Here is an 18,522-nt window from a genome sequence, read left to right as displayed (position 1 = left end):
GCTTCTTCATTTACATGAACCAAAGAATTTTAGGTACATATGACAATCCAATTTTTTTTTTCTTTGCATAAATGTATTCATTTTTAATTTTATGCCACCAATAGTTGTCTAAAAAGTTGGAACAGAAGACTGAAAAAGCTGAAAATCAATATTCAGTTGCTGTGTCTTTGTGCTGTCGGGTGGAAGTGCATTAAAAAAAAGATTCGGTAGTAGACATCACTCTGTGGACTCAAAAGAATTCTGAAAATCCTCGTCATTAAAGTTCATTGCTACATCCACAGAAAGCTTAAATCTACTATGTACGCTAAAAAAGGAACGCAGTGTTACATCCAGGGTCATTTAAGATGGATGGAGGTGATGTGGAGAATTGGCCTGTGGTCTGAGCCGGAATTAGAAAAGGGGGGGAAAAAAGTGACGATGGGGCCACATTCAGGTTGGATCAATCTTCACTTTAAAAACAAAAAATGTGCTGCTGGTATTAAATTAAAAATGTGTACATCCTCTCAGTATCACATTTCTATCTGTTGATTTTGTTTGGTTTTCAGTCAATACAGAAGAATTAAATAACATGACCTATATAAATTAAATTCAGACATGTGACAAGTTGCTGTTCTCCATGGTTGCCCATCTCTGCTGTAGAGTAGGATTTTAACCACCAGGTGGCAGTTGAATATCAGGCATCCCCTCCAGTCTGTTGCCTATAATAAGGTAACACATTGTACTGGAGTAATTAGCGCCTCAAAACTGCACACACTGATAACTCCTGCAGCATCGTTTTTCATCCGTATCCTGTGGTGCACACACCATGTAGGTTTCTGTGGAGATGAACTTCACAATCGCACTCGCACAAACGTGTTTTAACATTGTTTTAATGTAAATGTGTAAGACTGGCATTACCTCAGCTGTGTTGCTACACTTTGAATCACTTCTAGCCTTTAAAGTAAAAAGTTTAACAATTTAAAGTGCAAAATGGGTAAATTCACATGTTTTGGGGGGATGCATATGTAATCAAATATATTTTGAACCTACTGACCTGGTATTTGCTCAGTTTGAAAACATGATTTTAAGTGTTTTGATGTTGCACTACATGTCATCCAGTCATTTTTGTTAAAAATATTGTAACTTTGAAGCTATTTAAATGATTGGCTCAACCATCCACTATGCTACAGTCACATTAAGAAAAACAGTGGTCAGGATTACCAAAAATTATTGATACAATGTGCAAAGAAAGTATATCAGTTTGTAATTACACCGCAAGCAAGACACGAGTACGCAACATTCTTTGTTTCACGTGCACGGGAGAGAACTGGACAGGCGCCGTTCCTTCGCTTGACCCCAGTTGCTCTCGTCCGCTCTCCCGTAACACTGCTCTTTTATTATGGTTACATGAATATGCATAGGTTCATTAACATATGACCTCTTTCATAGGTATACATGTGAACAAAGAATACCCTGTGTGTGTGTGTGTGTGTGGAATGACTCCCCAAAGCTGGTGCCAGGAGTCTAGCGGTCCATCTAAACAAAAGGCTCTTAGACTCAAACAGATATACGTGTGTTTGTTATACCATATATCAGCAAGAGAAGATACGACCTCTCCTAGGAGGTGTGTGATCTATGCCAGAACACTGAAGAGGAGTGAACACACTCCCCTCTTCATGCTACACAGAGTTGTTACAGACTATTAAGGATCAAACCTCCTATCACTACACAATCGATTATATACTTCTAAGCTTATATGAGTAAATATTTCTAAGCATAAATGGCAATCACAATACAAATCTAACAGGGACTGTTCAGGAGAATCAGCAGTATTTAAGCAAATCAGACTAATGGGTCAGTTAATAACACTTCTATGCAATCCACTGAGAAATCTCAAAGGACAGATATTTGCTTTAGCCTGCCAGTTGCTTTGCAAACAACATCCACCGCAGCATGCATGACTTGATCAATATCATGAATGTTGTCATTGCCAAGGTCTGTTTTGTATGAGGTAGAGGTTTCTTACTACTCTCACTGCCTCTAATTTTCTGTGCATGAACAGGGAGCTCTCAGAACAGAGCTGGCAAATATAAACACTGCAGATGAGGAACAGACAATCTGTATTCTTACTGACATACCTATACAGTTTTATTGTTGAGATTTACGTTAGCTAGTGGCATTGCCAGTGTATGAATGTGTGTGTGAATGGGTGAATGACTGGATATGTAAAGCGCTTTGGGGTCCTTAGGGACCATAAAAGCGCTATATAAATACAGGCCATTTACCATTTACCATTGCCTGTTTCACTGCATATGTATATTTAAAATCACTGGAGTATGTAACATATTACAGGTAGGGAAAAAAAAAAGAATCAGTGCTTTCACACATTCCCACGGGGGTTTAAAATATAATTTTTTCCTCCTGCTATCTCGCATCACCTTTCCCTGTGACTCAGAGCGGTGATTGACAGCAGCGAGGGGAGCGATCATAGATGGCTGATTGACTAGACTGTGGTACCAGAGGCAGGGCTTGTTTTGCTTTTAACTGTACCCACAGGGGAGTTGAGGAACATCCAGCTTCTCACAGATGTTTCCAGAGTCTCAGTTAGAGGGAGAAGTCCAAGACTTCAGAGGGAGAGGGGTACAGCTCTTAAGAGATAAACAGGTTTGTGTAGCCTGAGGAGGCCATCCTGTGAGTGTGGAGGTCCAGAGGGAACTAACTCTGTCACAGTCCTCAGAGGACATTTTTACAGGATGCTTTGTAGATGTGAGATAAAAGATAAAAGGAAGGGATTATATTGTAAGTTGAAATCATTCTTTTGCTAATGAGGCCTTAATGTTTTGTTCAGGCACTGATAATCTCAGATCCCAGGCTCCAGTGTGCACATAAATATGTACACATAGTTGTCACATGTTACACCAACACATGTTTGTTAGTAGGAGGTAGTTTTTTCTTTCCCCTCAGTGAGTCATGGTGCACTCATACTCCCTGGTAATGAAAAGCCAATTAACAATTCTTGTCTGAAGTGGTTGATTGCAAGAAAATGTTTGTTTAGTGCCTTAAAAGACTGTACCGATGCAGGAAGAACATTTTGTGTAATGGCTGCATTGCAGATTTTCTCATTTTTATCATTAAGACATTTTTGGCTCATGTAGACGGCACCATAGCAACAGCAGGTTGTGAACTACCAGCCAAAAGAGACGTTTAACCCCATGCTAAACGTGCTAACATGCTAACTGACAAATCTTGCTTTATGAGACAGAGCACAGGTTTTGATGTCTGAACAGGAACTACGTACAACAGGCAAACATTTACCTGAATCACAGGAGGAACTACAATAAAGCTAGCATATTCACAATTTTTCACACTGGAGTCAAAAACGAAAGAAAAACTGCCACATCATCGTGGGTGTGATTTAAAATGCTCATATTGAATTGTTTCCCTGAAAAAACCCACCACATGCCAAGAGTTCATTTACAGTGGCTTGCAAAAGTATTCGGCCCCTTGAACTTTCCCACATTTTGTCACATTACAGCCACAAACATGAATCAATTTTATTGGAATTCCACGTGAAAGACCAATACAAAGTGGTGTACACGTGAGAAGTGGAACGAAAATCATACATGATTCCAAACATTTTTTTACAAATAAATAACTGAAAAGTGGGGTGTGTGTAATTATTCAGCCCCCTCTGGTCTGAGTGCAGTCAGTTGCCCATAGACATTGCCTGATGAGTGCTAATGACTAAATAGAGTGCACATGTGTGTAATCTAATGTCAGTACAAATACAGCTGCTCTGTGATGGCCTCAGAGGTTGTCTAAGAGAATATTGGGAACAACAACACCATGAAGTCCAAAGAACACACCAGACAGGTCAGGGATAAAGTTATTGAGAAATTTAAAACAGGCTTAGGCTACAAAAAGATTTCCCAAGCCTTGAACATCCCACGGAGCACTGTTCAAGCCATCATTCAGAAATGGAAGGAGTATGGCACAACTGTAAACCTACCAAGACAAGGCCGTCCACCTAAACTCACAGGCCGAACAAGGAGAGCGCTGATCAGAAATGCAGCCAAGAGGCCCATGGTGACTCTGGACGAGCTGCAGAGATCTACAGCTCAGGTGGGGGAATCTGTCCATAGGACAACTATTAGTCGTGCACTGCACAAAGTTGGCCTTTATGGAAGAGTGGCAAGAAGAAAGCCATTGTTAACAGAAAACCATAAGAAATCCTGTTTGCAGTTTGCCACAAGCCATGTGGGGGACACAGCAAACATGTAGAAGAAGGTGCACTGGTCCAGACCAAAATGAAACTTTTTGGCCAAAATGCAAAACGCTATGTGTGGCGGAAAACTAACACTGCACATCACTCTGAACACACCATCCCCACTGTCAAATATGGTGGTGGCAGCATCATGCTCTGGGGGTGCTTCTCTTCAGCAGGGACAGGGAAGCTGGTCAGAGTTGATGGGAAGATGGATGGAGCCAAATACAGGGCAATCTTGGAAGAAAACCTCTTGGAGTCTGCAAAAGACTTGAGACTGGGGCGTAGGTTCACCTTCCAGCAGGACAACGACCCTAAACATAAAGCCAGGGCAACAATGGAATGGTTTAAAACAAAACATATCCATGTGTTAGAATGGCCCAGTCAAAGTCCAGATCTAAATCCAATCGAGAATCTGTGGCAAGATCTGAAAACTGCTGTTCACAAACGCTGTCCATCTAATCTGACTGAGCTGGAGCTATTTTGCAAAGAAGAATGGGCAAGGATTTCAGTCTCTAGATGTGCAAAGCTGGTAGAGACATACCCTAAAAGACTGGCAGCTGTAATTGCAGCAAAAGGTGGTTCTACAAAGTATTGACTCAGGGGGCTGAATAATTACGCACACCCCACTTTGCAGTTATTTATTTGTAAAAAATGTTTGAAATCATGTATGATTTTCGTTCCACTTCTCACGTGTACACCACTTTGTATTGGTCTTTCACGTGGAATTCCAATAAAATTGATTCATGTTTGTGGCTGTAATGTGACAAAATGTGGGAAAGTTCAAGGGGGCCGAATACTTTTGCAAGCCACTGTAAGTGTACGGCGCAAAAGGCAGACTGAAAAAGACAAAAAACAAGCTGCTGTTACTGCAATGCTCAACAAAATCTGAAGCTTTCTGATTTGAATAAGTTCGTTTGTAGCGTTCCTCAACTGCAGACACTCATTTAAAACTGAACGTTGATATTTTTGTACATATACTTAGTAGCATAATTATAAGAACACATATTTGTCTCTTAAATTTAAGGGTAAAGCTTTTTACAGTGATTTCAATCACTGAAAAAAATTAGTTTCATAATTGATAAAGAATTATGGTACTTTGGTACTTCGGTACTCATTTCTAAAGTTACTCTCAGCTTCAGCCCTTATTAACAAGGGTCACCACAGTGGGTAGCTCTGCATATTCTGTTTGGCAGATTTTTATCCTCACATGCCTTTATGATGGGATTTGTGTCTGCATCTTTGGCAACTACACTATGGAGTCAACTGTTAGTGTTATTTCTAATTAGCGCAAATATTAGTTGATTTGAATTTGAATAATTCTGGTAGCATTCAAATAAAAAATAATCCAGTGGTTTAGTGATAAATTACTATTGTGAAAGAAAAGAAGTCAATGCGCATCTTATTGCAGTTCTTCATCTAATGCTGACCTCAAATTTGAGGTCCTCTCCATGAAGAAGAAATTAAACAATGTATATGTTCTTGTCTCATTTTAACTGAGTGTGTGCATCTTCATTTTCAGTAATGCTACCTTCTCTCCACTGTTTCACCCTGAGTATCAATTATAAAGAGGACCTTAAAGAACACCTCCAGAATGACGCCAGCAGCTTGCAACAGGAGCAACAGTTTCAATATGTGACACTGAACCAAAGCATATAGCCAAGACAAAGCTGCACTGGCTTCAGGATAAGTCTGACTGTGTCTTTGAGTGGGACCCATCTAACCTCTGGGGAGAGACCTGAATATGTCGGATCAGAGATGCTACCCGTCTAATCTGACAACGCTCAGCAGAACCTCACCTAAAGAACGAGGTTGCCAGGTTTGTGTAGAAGTCACTGTAATGATTGCTAAAAACAAAAACACTTCTACAAAATACTTCTTCTAAGTCTCACATTAATGGTCTGATGTGGTAAATCACATATCAGTGGGTTGTTTTTTTATATATATATGGGCCATTAAAAAAAAAATTCTGTTCAAATGGTGGATGCTCGTATTAAGCACGGCTAAGGTTTCAAATGTATGGGCAAGTACAACTGTGCCTGATATGTTTACCCGAGGCACAGCTTTGGCTATGAGCACAGAAGCCCCACCCTCCTGCTGTTCTTCCGTTTACGAGGAGAAGCCAATCAAAGGAAAGTTGGCTGACAGAGAGGGGGAAGGGAGATAAAACAGTGTTAGGGCCACTGTACGATAAATGAGGATCATTTTGACACATGGCTACACATGATGTCCACTGACATCAGAAAAAGAGCAGCTATAACATCAAATATCTGCTATTTAAAACAAACAAACAGACATATCAACAACAACATGCTTTCATTATTGTCATTAAGGACTGTATCAACACAATTAAATTGCTCCGATATATTTTACAGAGGTTTTAATGACACCTACCTGGAAAATTCATTTGTTTTTGGTCCAAAATCAAATTTCAATTTGCACTTCATTGATTCATGTCTATACAGGTTTGAGGAGCTCTTTCTCACTATGGTAAATGGACTGGACTGCTTCTTACATAGCACTTTTCTACTGTACTTGAGCACTCAAACTACTTAATATGGCATGTCTCATTCATCAAAGCACTTTTTTTTCGATGTCTAAGTGCTTTCTATCTAACACACCCACTCTGATAAATGCATTGGGAGCAACTCAAGTTTCAGGATCTTGCCCAAGGATACTTTGGGATGCAGACCTGAGGAGCCAGGGATGAAACCACCAAGCATCTGATTAGTAGATGACCTGCTCTACCCCCTGAACCACAGCCACCCTGCTATGGTAAAATGAATAGGGATTTTTCAGCTGGAGCCTTCACAAAGACGCTGTAAGTGACAATAAAGTAGCTGTTGAAGAGTTGTGTAATCTAAAAATACTTGTTAATTAAGAGTTCATTACACTGCTGTTTGCATCAACAGTGTGTTTACGTTATCAGTTATTCAAAGGTGGAGATTTTCCATTAAAGCCTGAATACACCAGCAGGCCCCCCACCCCCGTATCATACTTGTTCAGTGTATTTGATAACAGTTTCAAAATTCAATTTGCAGCCAATCCATTTTTAAGCTATGCTGCTGCCTCGTGTAACGCTGCGGCTTCTGATAAGGTGCAATTTCAAACTTTTCATTGTGACTGAAAGAGTCTGCCCACCCCCACCCCTCCACCCCCCGGATCAGATGTATTACATCTGTGGTTTTTCAGATACCTGGAGGGTTCTTAGTAAAGTGTATATCCTCAAGCATTTCTCCATATACATGGAAATATCTAAATAATACAGACAGCAACAGATTGAAATGCTAATGTGGTTGCATGGTTTCCTGTGTGCTTTATTTGTATCTGCTCAGCAACAATGACACGCACACAAAAAAAAGAATGCAGGCAGATGAACTTAATTGGAAACTTCTTTTTGTACTCACAGAAATGTTTGACATGTGCAGATGAGTCATTGCTTTGCGTTTTTTCTTTATCTCCCCACATTGGTAGTTTATTCTCTTCTGTAATTGAAAAACAGAGCGGGATATTATTTTGGGACCCACATGTACAGGGCAAGACCACAGGCTGGATACTTTTTTATCTGAATATGAAGCATCAAAAGCCTAAGTGGAAAGTGGTAAAAAAAAAAATGTTAATAATAATTAGGAACAGCTAACGCCTTCAGCTCAAGTTCTGCTGGTTTAATAAAAGCAGCATGCAGCAGATTTGTATTAAGCACCGTGCCGGTGTAGCTGCTCTAAAAACCACAAGGGAGCACACAAATGAATAGCGTGTTTGTTTATACCACCTCAGGAAAATGCAACTAAAATAGGCTGATATTTAGCAGGCTGTGTTCTGCCATGATTCCTGCTCACAGACACGCCATTTATTTTCATAAAGCTTATGCCTTTTGGCAAACTAAAACCATGAGAGCATGCTCTGAGATCATAAAGAGGCTTTCAGAAACACTGCAGCATGTCGCTGCCTGGGAACCGTGTCGTGTCGGTTGTATTTTTATGGCGAGATCTGCCAAAAGAAAGCTTGTGCACACATGACTTTCTCTGCATCATGTGCCGTAGTGAAGGCAGACAGGTGATGGGGGTGTTTGGAGGTGTTAAGTTACATGTTTGCTGCCAGAAAAGGATTTCTTTCTTTTTCTTTTTTTTAAACAAATGTTCCAGCATAGATGCACTGAAAAATGTGTAGCGTAAACAGAGTATGGAGGCAAATTTAAACACAGTCAAAGTGAACAGGTAGATTAAAGCATCAGGGCGGACATGGAGAAGACACACGGCTGAGATTTCTTACAGGTATAAGGATGTCTGTTTATAAACTGACTAGGAGCTCTAAGTCCATATCTCAGCAGAGAGGATGATGAGACAAAGGAGTTTAGAAATCTGTGAAATCTACACCTATCAAATGCAGGTAGTGGTTTGTTGAGATGGCCAGCTCCAGATAAGCCAGGAGTTGTTTTTAGGCCAGAGATGTGAAGCAGTAACAGCAAGTGGGCAGTTGAGGGAGCCTGGGAAACTGGAGTATTCCCAGGAAATTCTGAATTTGAGAGCAGCCAAATTGAAAGGAACTGACTGAAAGTATCTTAAATAGCACAAGAGGTGGGAATGGCACTTCCCAGAAGTGAGAGAAATACTGGGACACAGTATTTTGTAGCACTCATTGCTTTTTGTACCTCTTAATGAGATTTCGAAGCTAATCTGGTTCACACTCAAGCAAACTGGTCCAGTTCTCTCAGGTTTAATGGTTGTCTTTTGTTTTGTTTTTTAATAGATGTTCCAGTGAACTAAGATCAGGAGTTTTTAAATCCTTCCTTGAGTGCTTTTACATGCACAGCTGGAACAAAATCTTTATGAACTCAGTGGAATGACCTGGATTTCTGATTTGTCACAGAATGTGGTCAGATGTGGTCTTTTAGACAAATACAGTGATGCCAAGTAAACAGCCCACTAACACGTGTTCTTTTCATATCTTTGTTGAACAAAATTGAGCTTCAAAGCTGAATTTCTTCATTCCTAATTTTGTCCTCTCATCTATTTTCTAACCACCTTTTCCTCACGCTCTTACTGGGGCTGCGGTCCCTCCTCCCACACTTCTCCAAGGTTAATGCTAGCAACAGGAGCTCCTGTGATTGCAAGGCGTAGTTATTAGTTGTTTCTGGTACAACTGTTCACGGTGCAGCAGCAGCAGCTCCGACTGCTAACCTGTCGGTTAATTTGACACTTTTTGCCGCAGTTATTCATCTATTTTTATTTTGCTTTTTTTTTTTTTTACCTTTTACGTTTACCTTTTCAGCTGCACGAGCGTGCAGCGAAAGGACAGCGCCCAGTTGTGTTAAGAGTTTTGATTGGGCAATCCGGTGCTGGTTATGAAAATGAACCAATGGGCTGCTGTCAGTGATTGTAGGGCCGGTGCGCTGGGGCCTGCTTGTGAGTAATTTCAAACTGGATTTCTATCATGACCGTGGCTGACCTTCAGTACCTTTACGGCCCACCAGGGGGCCCTGTCTGACACTTAGTGAGTCAGTGATCTACAGTATTAAAAACACACATTACCTGCATCATTTTGTCCCTAACAACACTGATGAACCCTTTGATTTTTCTAAGTGTGGCTGACTGCAGTTCTTTGCAGTGTTTTGGTTTCCGTCACATTTTTGTCTCCCTAAAAGCACTTGCACTTTTGTTTTTTTACTATTTATGTATTTGTTTCTATTTATTCAACTTCTGTTTTTTTTTTAAAATTCAGTTTCAGTTTTGTTTTGTGTGTTTTTGCAGCATTTCTCTCTTTGCTGGTGTTTTCTTAAGCTGCAGTGCATTTGACCTCTCAGCGTTACTGTAGCGAACACTCATGTGGCATGGTGAAAAAGAAAAGAAAGTTTAACCTTGAAGTTAGTGGAACCTCTTGGCAGCGTTAACCTCCATCTGGCGTTTCATGCAGCTGCTCGTGAGTCTTGCACAATAATGAAAAGCGTTTTTGGAGCATTCCTCTGTTTCAAATGGTTTCATTGATCAACATTACTGGGAGAGTCTTGAATGAGCACCACTTGTCAGGTGATGTCGCAGCATCTCAACTGGGTTAAGATCAGGACCTAGAAAAGTAGGAGCACAGTGATTTTCTTTATGCTGTCCCTTCAATAGCACTATTCTCAATTTTTCCTATGGTGGCTACAAGAACACAGATTTAGGCAGTTTGAGGAGATTTCTGTAGGTGTGTTGCTGTTGGATTCATCAACTCTTTTATTGATTTCCAAAGAGGCACAAATTGCAATTTAAACCTTTACTAGCTTCAAGACATAGCTCACTGTGGCTTGTCTTTCTTGAGCAGAGCAGACTTTGTCAGTAACCTGACTTTGTAGGATTTTATTTATAGACACACCTCTACAAACCAGAGAATAAATACTTAACTGGAAGAGTAGCTTAAACAGCAGTCATTATTGTAAAGGTTTTTTACATCCTGGGCTGTGAGTGTTTACTAAGTGTGTTTAAAGGAACAATAAGGAACAGAGCTCAGACCTTTATGTGTCACTCGAGACTTCCTTGATAAACTTTATTGTGTCCGGCTCAGATTCAAGGGAATCTTTGTCAGATGCACAGACAAACCCTACAAGTTAACTGAGTTTCCTTCATATAGGTGCTTTGTTTTTGTTTTTTTTCTTTTAAAAGCACTTCTTTTGCACTGTTCGCTTTCAAAGTCGGGTGTTACTGTGTGACTTTGATTCAGAACGCAGCTCATGATGCTGCACAGCTTGATCTTGGAGTTCAGCTTGTATCTATATAAAATTTTCTTTGCTGTCCTCTACTATTCAGACTAGCCCTGATTCAGTCTGGGGTCAGATCGCTTTACTCCAAGTAAAGTGGCTAAGATCCTACAGTAACCTACAGGAAATTTCCTGACAATGTTAGGTAACAGGAACATAAGGAGATGGAGATGCCCTTATGCCCTTTATCTTGACCACACTTGCCAAGTTTTTTTTCTATTCTGATTCCCTTGCTCATGTTCAGTGCAGCACACACAACAAGCTGCTTTCACTATTTATCTAAAGGCGATAGAATTTGTCTTGTTTTACAGCATCTATGGTTTACTCTGCATGATTGAAAATAAAGGGGTTTTTAAATTCAGCTCATTTGTAGGAAGAACAATGGATTGTTGCATTGAGGTATAAAGATGGCAACAGTTTTTGGCTTACCTGTATCTATCACAGAAATCCACATAAGGAGGAGAAGGAGTCAGTGAAACAGCTCAGCGACGTTGCTGGAGATTTGAATGTTGTATAGATGTAAGCTTCAGTTAGATCCGGGCTGACATTAACCTTCCCGGCTGTCCCCTTTCCCGCTCAGAGGTCTGGCCGTGATGGATGACCTCTCCTTCACGCGCAACACACGGATTTCTCACAGCTCATGCCCATTAAGAGCATATCCTTATAACGGGATTAGGGGGCCAGTAATGGAAACTCAGGGAACCCGGTCCCGTAATCTCCTGCTTGATACGATTCGCTCTGATCAATCTTTGTTTGGGTGCCTGGGAGGTAGTTGAGAAATGTCATTGGCTGCAGTTTGAGAGGTGAGGGCGTGTGCAAGCGTGTGGTTGTGGATATTCAGTGTCACATGTCGGATTCATTTGTCTAACTTGTTGGGCGTAGATTCATATTGCGCTCTGGCTTGGGGTGTCGAGAGGAGTCATTAGTTATTATCTGTGAAGGGTGTTGCATCCATGATTTATTCAGTGCCGCAGCAGAGATTGTGCAGGTGCATTATGCCATCATTATAGCTTCAAGCGTGACCCAAATTTCCTCTGCCCCTCTCGCTTTGCCCTCCTCTCCTCCTTCTTGTGCCCCCACCCTCCTTCAGTGGTGCCTTCTGAATCCAGATGGGGAGCAGACTGTGACTGCAGCTTGTTATGAGCCGCGCTGTGAGACCAGACCAGGCGGTGGGAAGGCAAGACAGAACAAGAGAGGAGTAACTGGGAGAAAAGCAAGTGGATCTGCACAGCACTAAATCTCTGAACGTGCATGAGTCCAATATTGTTTACTGCTGTGAAAGTAAGGAAATAGCAGAATTTTAACAAATCACACTGGAACAGTTTAGCAGACACATAATATGTACAGCTGTATGTACACACACAAAGACACACACAGTTGCTGCACATGATATGAATCTCCTGTTCCACCAGGAGCTTTGTGACATGGTGTGTGGCATGCAGGCAACAGAAGATGACCACACTGTGGTTATAAAGGGATGGGCATGTCAGCAACAATATTCAGGCAGGCTTTGTCATTTAAATGATGCTCAGTCAGTACTAAGTGGCCTAAAGTATTCCCCACACTATTACAGCACCACCAGCCCAACCCTACCATCTGAATGTCGCAGGAGAAATGGAGACACATCAGACCAGGAAACAATTTTCTTTTAGTCTGATTTTGGTGAGCCCATGCAAATTGTAGACTCGGTTTTCTGTTCTTAGATGACAGAAGTTGCATCTGGTTAATTCCATTTGTTGAGTCTCAATACACGGGGTAGTCTTTTGCCACTTTAGCCCATCTGCTTCGATGTTTGACGTGTTGAGCACACTCACCGGACAGTTTTACTTTTTCTGACCGTTCTCTGTAAACCCCGGGGATGGCTTAGTGGGAAAATCCCAGTAGATCAGCAATCTCTGAAATACTCAAACCAGTCCATTTGGCTGCTCCCTTACTCACAAGGAGTGATTCACAGTCAGTCTGCATGTTTGATTTGTCAGAGTTTTACACAGAATACCATTCCTGTCACAATCCTGAAGGATTTGTGGCTCTTCCTAGGATCGAGCTGGGGATCTTTAAGAGGTACATGTGTAAACCACTACGCTACAGAGCCACTGGAAACAACCGTGCAACATTCAAAGTCACTGAAATCACCTTTTTTCCCCATTCTGATGCTCGATTTGAACCTCAGCAGGTCTCCATGACCACGTCCACATATCTAAATGCATTGAGTTGATGCCATGTGATTGGCTGAATAGATATTTGTGTTAACAAGCAGCGGAACCGGTGTAATGTAAAAATATTAAAAAAAGACAGTTCAACAACAACAACAAAAAAACTGCTCAACAAACAGACCTAACTAAATGCAAGAGCAATGAAGCTATATCAAAGACGCTATAATTAAAGTCAATACAGCAGATGGGTCGGTCCATTGTTAGGTGACTGTACTTCAACTAGCTTCCCTTGCTCTCTCTTTTGCTCAAGCTAACAAAGAAATGCAAGCAATTTAAGCAACTTGTCTAAATCAGTGTTACAACAACAGTGTCATAACGTGACAAATGAACTAAACCAAACGAATTGTATACATGCATACGTCAGTGACTTCAGCAAAAAAAAAATCTCTCAAATGTGATAATGAGATTATGGTGTGAAGCAAGAAACCTGCAGTATGTATTAGTGTAATGCTGTATTTTTTGTGTGTAATATTTAATTTAACTGTGTGACTGTGAATGAGGTTTTCACAGTGAAAAGGGATGAAAAGTTATACAGAGGAAGGCAGCAGTTATATCTGGTCTTATCTGACCCTTACTGACTTATTCAACTACCTGCACCATCATACCTTTTCCGCCAATCATTCACGCATGCACACACACACACACACACACACACTGCGTCATATGGTCAGATCGCTGCACTACCTATTGTTACACAGCACCACAGTCCTGCTGTGCTGCTGCCTACCTGATATCCTAACATAGTCTCTTGGTATTTTTTCTTTCTTTGACTCCCTGCTCTGTGTCCTAAGCTTTTTCACGTCCTTGGTTTCTCAAGGTCAGTCCCCGGCACAAACAGCAGCGGCGGGAGCCCTCAGCTCAGTCTGGTTGCCATCTCGCAGCACTTTCATGCCATGCTGGTGACCTGGGAAACATCCAGCCAGGCACGTCTGACTCAAACAACGACTTTGCAGCCAGGATCAAGGTTGTGGGCTCTTACAAACTCTGCTTTACTGTGAAAGTGTGTTGGTATTCAAAAGATGTTACCACTTTGGTGTTTTGATGATGGTGACAATGCGCTCTCTGAAACAGTTAAAATCTTACATAGGTGTTCAACTGTGTTGAGATCAGGCCACTGTGGCAGGTTTCATATGATTTTCACAATTTTCTTTTTGCCCCATGGATGCAGGCAGTGTCACTGGGACTGAAATCTTTTATTATGTGATAACGGTGACTCCGAAGAACTTGTGTTGATTTAAAATGACCCTTCACTCTACAGACCAAGTGGACCATAATCATGTTAGTGAAATGCTCCTCACAGCGTACTAGAGTCATCAGATTCACTCACTGCAGGTTCAGGCTTTCCTTTTAGTTTGTCACCTATGTGTACTGTCCACAGTTTATTTACAATAAAAACACATTAAATTCCCCCCTTGGCAATTTGCAACAGAACTGTATCACGAAAAAAAAAATCCACCAGTGAAGGTGTCTCAGTTAGATGTATATCATTCAGTCATCGGTCTCTTGAGCTGCACGGTATGCATCAGAGAGCCTCTATAGAGTGAGGCTTGTTATGGGAAAGGTTCAGAGAAAGCGCTATGACTCTGATTCATCTACTCATCAGAAGGTTGGTGGGTCGATCCCTGATTTCTCTGGACTATGTGCTGAAGTATCTTTGAACAAGATACTGAGTTTGAATGTGGGTTGAAATATTAGAATGCGCGTAAGCATATATAAAGGCGCTGTGTGATCAGGTGAATGAGACTGTTTACCATTTAACCAAGAAGCACTCATATATTTAGAATCACCATATACAGGTACCATTGCCTAAATGCTCCCAATACAAACAAAGACTGCCGAATTTTCATTATATTTTTAAAGATAAGAGGAAAGTTTGACCTTATTTGACCTTGAAGAAGAGGTCAGAGGTCTAAAGTAATGCGATATTTAGATTCCCCATATATCCTTTCATATATGTCATTGTTTTCAGTAGAAACAATGGCAGTAAGAAACATAGTTTTAAATAGCTCTGTATAGAAATATCACTTTGACTTTTAGATCAATGTATTGACCTTGAAGGAGAGGTCAGAGGTCAGATGTGACATGATACTTGAAATCTTTACACATCTTTCTACAGGGTGGGACATTTATATGGATACACTGTAATAAAATGGGAATGGTTGGTGATATTAAAGTCCTGTTTGTGGCACATTAGTATATGTGAGGGGGCAAACTCCTCAAGATGGGTGGTGACCATGGTGGCCATTTAGAAGTCGGCTATCTTGGATACAACTTTTGTTTTTTCAATAGGAAGAGGGCCATGTGACACATCAAACTTATTGGTAATGTCACAAGAAAAACAATGGTGTGCTTGGTTTCAACGTAACTTTATTCTTTCATGAGTTGTTTACAAGTTTCTCTTTGTTCACAGCCATTGACATGTCGAAGAGGTTAACACATGTTGATATCTGGTGAAAGCAGTAACCAGGTCATTGCAGCAGATTTCAATGCAAGACACCCTACGAGACCACCCATCTCCCATGCTACATTTAGCAAACTGCTTGCTAAGTTTCGTGAAACTGGTTCAGTGTTGGATTTGCCAAAATGTGGACGCAAGAAAACTGTCACTAATGAAGAAACATCGGTGGCTGTCCTAGCTTCATTCAGCAAGAGCCCACAGCGTAGCACTCGCCGCATGTCACTGGAGAGTGGCATTAGTCAAACATCCCTTCGGCGGATATTAGCTACTCACAAACGGCACCCTTACAAACTCCAGCTACTGCAGCATCTCAACGAGGATGACCCAGATCAGTGCACAGAATTTGCAGAATGGGCAAAACAAAAATTGGAACAGGACCCTCAGTTCACGCAGAAGATTTTGTTCAGTGATGAGGCAAACTTTTATGTGAATGGTGAAGTTAACAAACAAAACCACCGCTATTGGTCTGACACTAACCCACATTGGATGGATCACTCCAAGACTGTTGGAACAACAGGTGGTATATGGGGTACAACGATAGTGGGTCCATTCTTCATCAATGGAAACCTCAAGGCCACTGGATATTTGAAATTGCTACATGATGACGTGTTTCCCTCTTTATGCACTGAAGCTGGCACGTTCCCTGAGTTTTTCCAGCAAGATGGTGCACCACCACATTATGGGTGCCGGGTCCGAGCATTCCTAGATGAACAGTTTCCTGGAAAGTGGATTGGTCGTCGTGGGCCAGCTGAATGGCCCCCAAGGTCTCCCGATCTGACCCCCTTAGACTTTTATCTTTGGGGTCATCTGAAGACAATTGTCTATGGTGTCAAGATACGAGATGTGCAGCACCTGAAACTACGGATACTGGATGCCTGTGCTGGCATTTCTCCTTTTATTACGGTGTATCCATATAAATGGCCCACCCTGTACATGTTGACAATACATAACCACAGGTGTGAGAATCAAGTTCTAAGGCTTGCTGTCAATTTTGGACCAATACATCTTTGAGCTGACCTTGAAGACCTTTGTGGATGTAAGCCAAACTTTAATGGATTGTTAACATGAGTCCAATCTACACCACTACAAAGTTTTTATCAGAATTCATTCTACAAGCTGTCGTGTTTACAGACAGAATGACACACATGCTTGCAAATGTTACCAAAATCATAACCTCTGTGGTGGAGATATAATAGTATAACACTGACTACCTCTTATACTGACAATAAATCACAGATTCATTACATCACCCGACAATACTGGCCTCCTATAGCAAGGTTAGTTTATTGTCTGAACAAAAAATGACAATGAGTGACAATCTTTATTTGTGGGCCTCACTGAAGCTGTAAACACAGAGCTCTATTCCATCCTGTGTCCATGCAAAAGATCCCCAGTTTGAGACCAGGAGGAGACGTGAATCCCTGGGAGTGTTCAGGAAGGGCATCTGAGTAAGAATTGTCCAGATTAGAATATACACACTGATTAGCTGTGATGATCTCTTGCAAGTGAGGGAGAAGCCAACAGAAGCCAATGGACCTATAAACATGCCATTATTTCTATCACCCATGGTAATATGGCTGATAAAACAGGGGTGTTTTTTTAAATATAACTTAAGCCCAAAGAGTCATGCTCATTTAATAAAACACAGTTTCTTTCTCATGTAGTAAAACTGAGACACATGTTGTTGAAATTGCACTTGGTTTTCTCCCACTGACCTATCGCAGGGTTTAAATGTGCAGATAAACTTCTTTGCACTGACAGAAATTGGATTTTTACTGGTCCGGCCTGCTCATAGATCAAAGTGCGTTGCATGTGGCCCGTTGTATGTAAAATGAGTTTTTTTTTTTTTTGTTGTTGTTTTTTTTTTAACCTGTCCCGTTTGGTTCTTTTGCCATCAGAATTATTGTCTAAAGGCGAAGAAAGATGCCCAACGGATTTACTTTACCAAATGGACCATCCCAGCCTTGCCGTAATGGTCCATTTGATTCACCTTTATTGTTTATTTTATTTTCACTTGCTGAATACGGGACAGACTTGACTGGGGAAGGAAAGGGAGAAAGAAAGAGGAAAGAAAAACAGCGGGGAAGAGGGACGGGAAAAGGGCAAAACCAAAACCAACAGAATAAGCAGACAAAAATACATATATCGATCACCTGGATCACCTGTTGAGAAAGAAAGAAGAAAGCAAGCAGAAGAAAACGAGAGTAATAAACATCATCACAATGATCTATGGAATATGTCAGTAAATACTAAATATTAAACATTATTGTGCAGCACGAAGATCGACAGCGCACAGTGTGCTTTGAGGTAGGAGCCAAAAAGGGTGTAGTTTGTGTGTGTGATCACCTGTGTGTACACCTGTGAGCATGGACGCACTTGTTTTTTTTTTTTTAAAAGGTTCCTTCATGTAATGATTGGCTAGAGGGTGTGGGGGGGCCACTGCCCCGTCCTCCAGGGCATGACGCAGGTATGGAGGAGATCAAAACTCTAGACATCCAGAGGCCCCCAGAACACAAGAGACCAAGGAAGACCAACAGAGGGGCAGCCGCGTCACTATCCCAGAAAGAGCTGAGGAGAGTCCCAGATGAGGGGTCACTCAGCAGCCGCGGAGCAGAAGCCAGGGGGGGTTGCAGTGACGTGCCCGTGAGCTCCGCCGGCAGCCAGCTGTGCCTGAGTGACCGAGCTCCGGGCCGAGAGGCCGAGGCACCCGCCTCCGAAGTGGCCCGAGCAAGCCCCAGGCTCCAGGCCCCGATAAGCAGCCGCCAAGGAGTGAGCCGGTGTGTACCTGGGCGCCCACCCCCGGACACACAGAACCACCAACGCACCGATGTCTGAGGGCGTCCGCCACCGGCAGGGGAAGTGGTGGGGGGAGATA

Source organism: Oreochromis aureus, linkage group 1, assembly GCF_013358895.1.
Source record: "Oreochromis aureus strain Israel breed Guangdong linkage group 1, ZZ_aureus, whole genome shotgun sequence".
Lineage (NCBI taxonomy): Eukaryota > Metazoa > Chordata > Actinopteri > Cichliformes > Cichlidae > Oreochromis > Oreochromis aureus.
This window is presented reverse-complemented; position numbering follows the sequence as displayed.